This window comes from Panthera tigris, chromosome D1 (genome assembly GCF_018350195.1).
Source record: "Panthera tigris isolate Pti1 chromosome D1, P.tigris_Pti1_mat1.1, whole genome shotgun sequence".
Taxonomy (NCBI): domain Eukaryota; kingdom Metazoa; phylum Chordata; class Mammalia; order Carnivora; family Felidae; genus Panthera; species Panthera tigris.
Window position 1 is genome coordinate 12,535,366 of NC_056669.1, and position 11,137 is coordinate 12,546,502.

An 11,137-nucleotide genomic window follows, 5' to 3' on the forward strand; every position below is an offset into this window, starting at 1 on the left:
TATAAAATCAATGAACAGAAATTGGTTGCATTCCTATACACCAATCATGAAGCGGCATAAAGAGAACACAAGGAACTGATCCCATTTACAATTGCACCAAAAAAAAAAAAAACCCTCTAAGATACCTAGGAATAAACCTAACCAAAGAGATAAAAGGTCTATATACTGAAAACTACAGAACACTTATAAAAGAAATTAAAGAAGACACAAAGAAATGGAAAAACATTCCATGCTCATGGGTTGGAAGAACAAATATTGTTTAAATGTTGATACTACCCAAAGTGATCTACACATTCAATGCAATCCCTATCAAAATGACACTAGCGTTTTTCACAGAACCAGATCAAACAATCCTAAAATTTGTATGGAACCAGAAACGACCCCCAATAGGGACCACAATTCTGGACGTCAAGCTGTATTATAAAGCTGTAATCATCAAGACAGTATAATACTGGCACAAAAACAGATACATAGATCAATGGAATGGAATGGAGAACCCAGAAATGGGCCCATAAATATATAGCCAACTAATCTTCAACAAAGCAGGGAAGAGTATCCAAAGGAAAAAAGTCTCTTCAGCAAATGGTGTTGGGAAAACTGGATAGTGACATGCTAAAGAATGAACCTGGACCATTTTCTTACACCATACAAAAAAAAAGTTCAAAATGGATGAAAGACACAAATGTGAGACAGGAAACCATCAAAATTCTAGAGGAGAAAACAGGCAACAACCTCTTTGACCTCAGCTGCAGCAACTTCTTTCTAGACATGTCTGTGGAGGCAAGGGAAATAAAAGCAAAAATGAACTGCTGAAACATCAAGATAAAAATCTGCACAGTGAAGGAAACAATCAACAAAACTTAAAGGCAAGAAGATATTTGCCTTTAAAGGGAGAAGACATTTGCAAATGACATGTGGTTAGTATCCAAAATCTATAATGAACGTATCAAACTCAACACCCAAAAAACAAATACTCCAGTGAAGAAATGGGCAAAAGACATGAATAGACACTTCTTCACAGAAGACATCCAGATGGCCAACTGACAAATGAAAAAGTGCTCAACATCGCTCTTCACCAGGGAAGTACAAATCAAAACCACAATGAGATATCACCTCACACCAGGATGAGAATGGCTAAAATTAACAACTCAGGTAACAACAGATGTTGGCGAGGATGTGGAGAAAGAGGATCTCTTTTGCACTGCTGGTGGGAATGCAAACTGGTGCAGCCACTCTGGAAAACAGTATGAAGGTTCCTCAAAAAATTAAAAATACAACTATCCTATAACCCAGCACTACCAGGTATTTATCCAAGGGATATAGGTATGCTGTTTAGAAGGGGCACATGCACCCCAATGTTTATAGCAGCACTGTCAACAACAGCTAAAATATGGAAAGATCCCAATGTTCATGAACTGATGAATGGATAAAGGTGATATGGTGTGTATATACAATGCAATATCACTTGGTAATCAAAAAGAATGAAATCTTGCCATTTGCAAAAATGTGAATGGAACTAGAGTCTATTATGCTAAGCACAGTAAGTCAGAGAAAGACAGCTATCACATGATTTCACTCATACGTAGAATTTAAGAAACACAACAGATGAACATAGGGGAGGGGAAGGAAAAATAAGCTAAAAACAGAGTGGGAGGCAAACATCAGAGACTCTTAAATACAGAGAACAAACTGGGGGTTGCTGCAGGGGAAGTGGGTGGTGTGGATTGGGCTAAATGGATGATGGGCATTAAGGAGGGCACTTGTTGGGATGAGCACTGGGTATTATATGGAAGTGTTGAATCACTGGATTCTACTTCTGAAACCAACAGTACACTGTATGTTAACTAACTTGAATTTAAATAAATAAATCTAAAAAAATTCTGAGCTATAAGAACACATTATACATGAATTTAATTGCAGGATTTTAATGTATCGGTGGTATATACACAATGATGTATTTTAAATAAATGGTATGTTAGAGTCAATAAAATATTTAGCTCCCATTTTCTCCTTCTATATTACATTATTTAATCTAGTATTTATTTCAATTCTTTAAGTTCCTCAAATTATTCAGTATTATTTTAACTGTCTAATAGAACAAATGTTTTTTACATGCTTGCCAAGTGTCAGGCATTGTTCATATGTTTGAAAAGAAACAACCCAATTTGTGCCTTACTATCATCAGTTTCCAGGTATATATCTCATAAGGCTGCTATTAGGATTAAATTAATACATGACAGCATTTAAAACAGTGCCTTGAACTTAATGTTCAGATTCATAGGAAGTTGCAAAGATTGTACAGAGAGATCCTCTCTGCCTTTCATCCAGTTTTCCCCAATGGTTATGATTTACATGGCATATGATCAAAACCAAGAATCTGTCACTGGTACAATGCATGCATGTAGTTCTCAGTAATTTTATCCCACATGTAAATTTGTGTTATTACCTCTATGACCCAAGATATAGAACTATTCCCTCAACACAAAGATCTACCCTTTTGTAGTCACACCCTCCTTCTCCCGTACCATTCCTAACTTCTGGTAATCACAAATCTATTCTGTCTCTATAATTGTGTCATTTCAAGGATGTTATATGAATGGAATTATACATGGTGTTTTGAGATTGGCTTTTTCACTTAGCATATAGCATAGAGATCCATCCACGCTGTTGCACCTACCAATAGTTTGCTCTTTTGTGTTGCCAATAGCATTCTATTGTATGGATGTACCCAGTTCGCATGACCATTCACCTATTGAGGAACATTTGTTTCCAAGTTTGGGGTATGGCAAATAATGCTGATATCAACAATTGTGAACAGGTTTTTAGGTCAACATAAATCTTGCTTTCTCTGGGATAAATGTCCAGAAGGGAAATTCCTGGGATGCGTGTTAAGTACATGCTTAATTTTCTTTTAACTTCAACTTTTTTTTAATGTTTTATTATTTATTTTTGAGACAGAGAGACACAGAGCATGAGCAGAGAAGGGGCAGAGAGTGAGGCAGACACAGAATCCAAACCAGGCTCCAGGCTCTGAGCTGTTAGCACAGAGCCTGACGCAGGCCTTGAACTCATGGACTGTGAGATCATGACCTGAGCCGAAGTCAGATGCTTAACCAACTGAGCCACCCAGGCCCCCTAACCTGAACTGTCTTTTAACTAGGAATTTTACTCTTTTATATATAATATGATCACTGCAGACTTATTTCTACATTATTTTGTAAACCCAATTTCCAAGTTTTGCTTGGTTTCTTTATTATTGTTTCCTTTAAAACATTTATGTATTTCCTTTGTTAGATTTTTTCCTCTTCTGGCTTAAAATTAGATACTTCTTTATGAGCTGTTCTTAATTTAAAAAAACCGATAGGCTTAAATTTATACTTTAAAAGACACATCTAGATAGCACATAAAAATTTCCTATTGCTATATTGTTAGCACTCAAACCAGTATTAGTTTGCTGGAACTTCCATAACAAAATGCTACATACTGAGCAGGGTAAGCAACAGAAATTTATTTTCTCACAGTTCTGGCGGCTCCAAGTCCAAGATCTTCTGAGGCCCCTATCCTTGGCTTGCAGATTGTCACCTTCTTGCTGTGTCCTCACATGGTCTTTCTTCTGTGCATGTGCCTCCCTGGTGTCTCTTCCTTTTCCTATGAGGGAGCAGAGCTACTGGATTAGGGTCCTACCCAAAGTGCCTGACTGTAACTTAATAACCTCTTTAAAGACATTATTTCCAAATACGGTTATATTCTGAAGTCCTGGGGCTTGGGACTTCAACATGAATTCATGAATTCAACATGAATTGGTGGGGGTACATAATTCAGTATACATTTAATATCATCTGGAATCTCAATGTTATTTTTAGGTTCACATCCTGGCTCTATCACCTACTAGCTCTGTGACAAATGGCAAGTTATTCAACTTTTCTGTGCCTCAGGATTATCGGTTTATAGGTATATAGCTGACAGGATTGTTAGGAAGATTAAATGAATACTTACACGGTATTTAGAACAGTGTTTTGTACTTAGTTTAAGCTCAGCAATTATTGTCCACTACTGTCATTACCACCTGTACTAATATTTATGCTTAAGTTTTACATATAATAGTTCTCAATTATAGCAATATTGTTTTGTAACTGGCTTCTCTAACCGATATTACTTCTAAAAATCTACTCCTATCTACTAAATTGATTTCTCTTCTTGTAAATTTTTTAGTGCTTTTGGAAAGGGCCAACACAACACTGAATAGGTTTTTGCTTTGCATCCACAAATAGTTAAGTCTATCTGGTATAGGATGAAAAGATGAAAAATATTTGTCTTGTATCTTTGAAGATGCTGTTCTATTTTCTTCTCGCATCTAATGTGACTGATGAGATATCAGATATCAATGTTAATATCCTTCTGGAACTTTTTAAAATTTTCTCTTCATCCTTGGTTTTATGAAATTTATGCAAATCTTTTATCTTATCTTTCTTGGTAGTTTTAATGGCTCATGACCCTTTACATCTGAGAACTAATATCTACTAACTTTCCTTTCACAATTTTGATCTCATTTTCCTTGTATTCTATATTCTGGAGGAATTACTGAGTTAATATTTCACCTTACCAGTGTATGGTTTTCATTTCGATTTTCAGTGTGTCCCTCAAGTTTTTTTTATTTCATCTATCTTATGTTTAGTTTAGCAAAACATCTAGCTAACTTTAAGCATGGCTGCAACATCTTCTCAGGTCACTCCAGAAATGAATTATACGGTTTCCTGAATGTGCAAATCTCTTCTCTGTGTTGTGCTTGATGTCTTTTCTTTCAAGTATTCACCTTTTTCAAATGATTGGTAATTTTGGTTACGTATTCATCTTTGAATGTAAGATCTACTAGTAGCTTCCCTGTATAGACATACCTTATTTTATTCTGTTTCACTTAATCGTGCTTTGCAGATACTGCATTTTTGTTGTTTTGTTTTACAACAACATTGAAAGTTTGTGGCAACCCTGCATTGAACGATCTATTGATGCCATTTTTTTCAACAGCATTTGCTCACATTGTGTCAGTCACATTTTGCTAATTCTTGCACTATTTCAAACATATTTGTTATGGTGATCTATGAGCAATGATTATGATACATTGAAAAATTACCAATAGATTATTTTTTAAATGTTTATTTTTGAGACAGAGAGAGCAGATGAGGGGCACAGAGAGAGGGGGACAGAGGATCTGAAGCAGGCTCAGTACTGACAGCAGAGAGCCTGATATGGGGCTTAAACTCACAAACTGTGAGATCATGACCTGAGTCAAAGTTGGGTGCTTAACCGACTGAGCCACCCAGGTGCCCCAGCAATAAATTATTTTTAAGCTAAGGTTTAAACATTATTTTTTAGATATAATGCTATTGCACACTTAATAGACTACAATCTTCTCAGGGCTCTCTCCTGAGCCAAGTATATGAAACTTTTGTGGCAATCCAGTCCTGAATTCATTTTGGACTGTAGTTTTCTAGTTTAATCTCCTCTCTTTTGATTTCAGTCTTTGGATTTTCTCACACTCTGTTGAAAGAAATTCTTCTTGTTTTCTGGCATGGTAAGGAAGTTTTATAAATCTCCTTCCAGACATTTCTGTGGACTTATTTTAGAGGGAAGGCTACAGCATGTGCCAAGTCCACCATTTTGAGTAAGTTCGACAGTTTTTCTTATTTATTGTCAGCTTCCTACTTTCTGTTAGTATCTTGTTATCTCTTTATATTGTGAGTCACTTGTTTATCTTTTATCACTAGATCCTGTTTGTATAATATCTGATAAAAGTTTCTCCTAGACTGGGTTGAGAATCTTGGACAGGTTCTTAACTTTCTACTCTGTAGGCAGAATTTAGTGATCAGTAAGATGGGATATTAAGAGTACAAACTTCTTAGGGTTTTTGGTAGTTCCTTTAATCTGTTTCTTTCACTGAGGAGAAACGTGAAATAAAATCATTCAGTCTCCATACAAACTCTGTGTGTCCACTTTATCTTAAGAAGATTCATAGCAAAAGATAGAAATACTATTATTTCAACTGTTTTCCATCAGGGTATCCAGAAAATTCTCTTTGGTATCAATCATAGATCCTCGGCCTGTTTAATTCTGTTAATTTCCTAGAGTTTGTAATGACCTGAACAACTGCATCTGCAGTCTTTTATTATTGCTCTCCAGAGGCAAGTTGATCTTACAGGAACACACTATCCAGGACTCTTTCAATTGTAGTTTCCAACTCATGCTAGTAGTTTCCATGACAGCTAAAGGAAAAAGAAAAAAGGGAACTTAATGAGTCATCCAGGGGTTCAAATAAGGTAAGCAAGTTCTCTAAGCCTCTAGGCTCTCCTGTCCTCTCTTTCCTTAAATCCATTCTCAGACTGATTCATTTCACACTGTAGTCCCAAGAAGCTTAAGCCACACATGGGCTTCAGTGTTCAACTTTCACAATGAGAGGGGCCCACATCCTTCCAGAATTTATGTGTCACAGAAAAAAACACAAATAAGAACTCTGATGGACTCAATTGGGACCAATCACTTATGCAGTGGTAGAGTGCTTTGATGGATGAGTAGGATTCAAAAAGAGGGAGAACCACATGTTTGAGAGTTCCACTGGTATGATATAAAGTGGAGTAAATGCAGTTCTCTAGGAAAACAGGGGCTCTGTTACTAGAAGGAGGAGTACTGGTCAGGAAAGAAACAACAGATGTGCAGTACAAGAGGCAATACAGATGAAGGCAGCTAAGAGAGGGAGTCCTATTTCCTACCATTAATTCTTTGTTTAGGGAAGCTTTATCTGAAACTTTGTTCTATTCCTCACATGAGTCATGAGTTGTTCATTCATTCATGCATTCATTCATTTAGTCCCAAACATGTATTGCATGCCCTCAGTTGAAAACTTGGAAATAACTAGGAATCCAAGCATGGTCTCTGAGCACCAAAGGTCAGGCATTGTTTATAAATGATAAAGGTATATTCCCTGCTCTCATGAAATATATAATTTAGTTTCAGTGTTATCTATGTTATCAGACACATACAGAATTATTTCTAATATATAACATCATAGCCATATGAAAATAGTGCTATGAGTGCACAGGAAAGGAGTGGTTGAGTATGCCTATATAGATCTGAGTTTGATGGTTCTCTTTAATTAGAGAATGCTATGAAGGAATTTCTTTCCATTAAAAAGGAACAGTTTGGACGATGGGTTTAAGGCAGGAACATATATTTAATATGATCCTTACCTAGTTCTGGAAGTGGGAAACCCATTTAAGAGATACTTTTAGAGGCTAATTTAGTGTGAGATATAGAAGTTTAGGCTATGCTGGCAGATCCTTGGTTTCATTTCTTAGTTATTTCCATACAAGTTTACCTCTTTAGTTGGATTACATATACTTTCTGGCAGAGACCAAATCTTATTCTTCCTTATTTTCCTAAGTGTGCCAAACCTTTTCCAGGAGACACTTGGAGCATTATCATTGTTCATGTTCCAAAAGAGCAAATCTTTCCTGGCAAACACAAAGGTACAACTGTTAACATATGTTCATATTTTTCTTTCTCTTTTAAAGCTTCAGTCACCAATAGGTAGTCATGAAAAATACAACCTTTGTTCCTAAATTTGAAATTTCTGACTCACAACCTGACAGTATTTCATAATACACATCTCATGGGCTTTTGCAGACTTGATGGATCTTGGAGTCTTTCTGGAATATCTAGATATATCCTCCTGAAAGAGAACATGTCTTTATAACATGCCATTCTATAAATAGCTGTATAATTATTAGCTATTAGCTAATAAGTGACTATTAGTCACTGTGGCATCCAGCTTCCTCCCTGACAAATGTAAAAGGAGTCTTTATTTTATTCAACACATACAGATTGAACCAATATAGTCTGGGTGTTTTCTAGATGCTGTGGACAAAACATCTAGTGAGCAACACAAGGCCTTTATAGTCAGGGAGCTTAGAATCTAGCATTGAGTAGAACAGGTAAAAATCACATATAAACCTAACTTAATAAGATCATCTTAGATAGTGATAGTCACATAAAAAGGGAACATGATAATATAACCGATAGACAGAGGGACCTACATCTAGTTTGTGTGGTCAGGAAAAATTATCTCTTAGGAGACACTTGCCCTGCGGCTGGATTTAGAATCCATTGAAAGATTTTATCTAAGGGAGTGAAATAACACAATTTACAGTTTCAAAAAATCAATCTGACTGCTGTGTAGAGAATGCCTTGAAGAAGTTTCAAGATTATAAGGAGAAAGACCAGTTGTTGCCTAACTCCAGGAGAGAGGTGGCCTGAGCCAGGATGATAGCAATGAAAGTAGAGAAGAGATAGATTATCTACATTTAAAAAAATATGACAGGATTTTGAGGTGAGAGAAATGGATGAATAAAGAATAGCTTCTGACTATTATATGAGTCTTGCTAACATTTTGTGAATTGGAGAAGACTCGGACAAATGTGTTTTGGGATATAAATCAATAATTCTACTTTGATCATGGTGAGTTTGAGATGCTTCCTAGATAATAGAGTTAAGTAGGCAACTGGTTATGCAATTCCTAAACTCAATCAAGAGATCAGAGTTGGAGACGAATATTTAGAAGTCATTGAAATTTTAGGCAGTATGTAAACCACAGAGTGGATATTACCCAGAATGAAAGTGTAGATAGGGAAAAGCAGTGAAGGGGATGGAACTCCAGGGTATTCCAAATTTAGAGGCCAAGTAGTAGAGGTCGAGAGGGGGAAAAAGTCTCTAGGCAGGCAGGCAGAAAACACAGAAAATCATGTTACACAAAGGAAAGCGAGGGTCTGAATAAAGAAGGTATATTCAACTTGAATGCTACCAAGAGTTTCAATGGTATGAACACAGACAAGTGGCCATTATATTTGACAGCACAAAGGTGACCTTAAGACGAGCAGTGTAGAACATAAGCCAACATGGAATGTGTTGTAACAGAGAGTATGAGTCATGAGGACAGTGAATAAACAATCACATTTTGAAGCAGGCTTTGTTCAAAGAGGAGAGATGTGTGATGGTAACTGAAGAGAAATGTAATTGCAGGGATGGATATACACATACAAATACATGTGTATATTTATATATATAGATTTTAAAATTTTTGTTCATTTTTTTAAAGATGCGAAGTATTATTAGAGCATGGTCTTCTTTCCTAAGGAAAAAAAGGAATACACTAAAGACTGTAACAGTTATCAATTTATTTTCTCTCATGTCCAAACATTCCCTTCAATATACTCTCTGCAATAATGGACAGAATTCTCTCAAGCATGCCTCCTGTACAATGAGCACATTGTTTAGCTTTCTCAAGAGAGGGCACTGGAAAGACATTAGAGGAGGAAGGTGCTATCCTGCTATTTCCAGTGGCTACGCAGTGGGTTGGTGTTTTGGGTGTGGGACCATCTGGTGGAGCTCTTCCCCAGGCTTGCTCCCAGAACCTATCCATCATTTGATTGCCTTGCAGACTTGTTCTGAACTAGTGATAATCTACCCTGGCCTTTCCTACACAGAAAATGATGCCACAAAGCTTCCTCTCTCCAAAGACCTCCTCCTTGTCTGGGCACTGATTACTTCTGCAGGTCTCCTGCACAGTTTCCCTGTGTTCCAGATCCCCACCTGCTCTGCATGCCCATGCCTCTGCTTGCCACTCACCTGCACCCTGCCCACCATCACCTGTACCCAGAAAACATACAGAAGGTGTTTTCTGCTTGCCTAGCAACAGCCCATGAACTGTGGTCTGGGAAAACCAACAATCTCTGTTACTTTCACCAACAAGGTCTGACCCTCAGCCATGGGAGGCTCCCTTCCAAGTTGCTCTTTCCTTGGATTCCCTCCCTCTAAGAGTACCATATGATTTCCTTATATGTTACAGTCACTCCTTTACCAGAGTTTGATAATTCTCTAGATGGGACTTCCTCAGTTTAGTTCACTGTATTGTTTCTACCTTCTAATTGGATCCAAACTTACACAACAACGAAAGAGTCTAACTACAGGAATTCAGCACTAAGTGGTACTTAGAAAATACCAGTTTTTGAAACATTTTCCTTGGAAAGGTCCCCATATATGTAATTAAAAAATGCTTACCTTCTCAGTTTCTTCTCAGTATATTCTTTAACACCCTTGCCCCTTGATAATGGTTTCCCTTGGAAATATTCACCTCTTTGTTTCTTTCAGGAGTAGTTTTCCATGTGTAACAATTCATTCTATCTAAAAGGCTGGGTGCCATTTTTACCTTTTCATCCCGTTGGAAGACCAACTTGCATTTCTGGGTACATACTTGGCAATCATCTCAGACAGGAAATGACCACATCTAATGTCAAGGAGACATAGCAACAGTTACTTCTATGTTTATGATGATTCAGTTTTTGGAAGAACCAAAAGTGCAAACTTCTGAGAGCTGTTCTGAATGTATTGCCCTATCTGAGCTTACATTTCTCTTAGGATTTATATGTTACAAACATATTTCTCTTTCTTTTCTTAAAAGAAATCTCTAGGTCTCATTCTAATTTTTAGTCTCTGTTCTAAAATTATAGCCCTCTGTGTGTTCTCTTTAAAAATCTGCCCTTTAACATGCCCTCTTCTCCATTCTTCCTTCACTTGAAGAGTGATTGTGGAAAATCACTTTATTAATAGAAAACAACACATGCTGTTCCAGGTTTCCATGGTTTCACAACTCTTGTTCATTCTGACCTTAGCAACTGGAACAGTCTATGGTAATGCCCGAGTTAAGGTAACCAGTCCTTCCCTCCCTTACATTCTCTTTTCTTGCTCTATTGCTCCTTCTTTCTATTTTTCCATCCCTCTACTGCCTTCCAATTGTAATCAGGATAAAATTCAAACTCCTTGCCAAAGGCTACAGAGGCCATACATGATTGGGTTCCTGCTTTCCTCTGTAACTTCTCCCTCCATATTTCCTGCATTTCCAATATTCCAGGCATAATGATCCCTGTTCCTTAAATAAACCCAGCTCCATTATGTCTCTTGGGTTTTGCAATTGTCATTTTTTCTGTCCCTACTTTCTCTCATGGATGCCTCATTTCCAGTATTTTGATCTTACTTGAAGTGCTTTCCCCTGAGAGGCCTTCTCTAACTCTACTTGTCACCTCCATCACCA

The 11,137-nt window shown here is 37.1% G+C and overlaps 1 long non-coding RNA gene across 2 annotated transcripts; it reads right to left on the reverse strand.

The window, feature by feature from the left end:
* Window positions 1-3,512: 3,512 nt before the first annotated feature.
* Window positions 3,513-10,616, reverse strand: LOC122231361. 2 transcript variants are annotated; one of them, XR_006208565.1, is made up of 4 exons: window positions 10,108-10,616; window positions 7,370-7,505; window positions 6,137-6,260; window positions 3,513-3,648 (listed from the first exon to the last, which is right to left on the reverse strand). It is a non-coding gene; the product is annotated as an uncharacterized LOC122231361 (long non-coding RNA). The 2 variants fall into 2 exon arrangements; XR_006208564.1 differs by lacking the exon at window positions 3,513-3,648 and having other exon boundaries at window positions 5,973-6,260.
* Window positions 10,617-11,137: the final 521 nt, after the last annotated feature.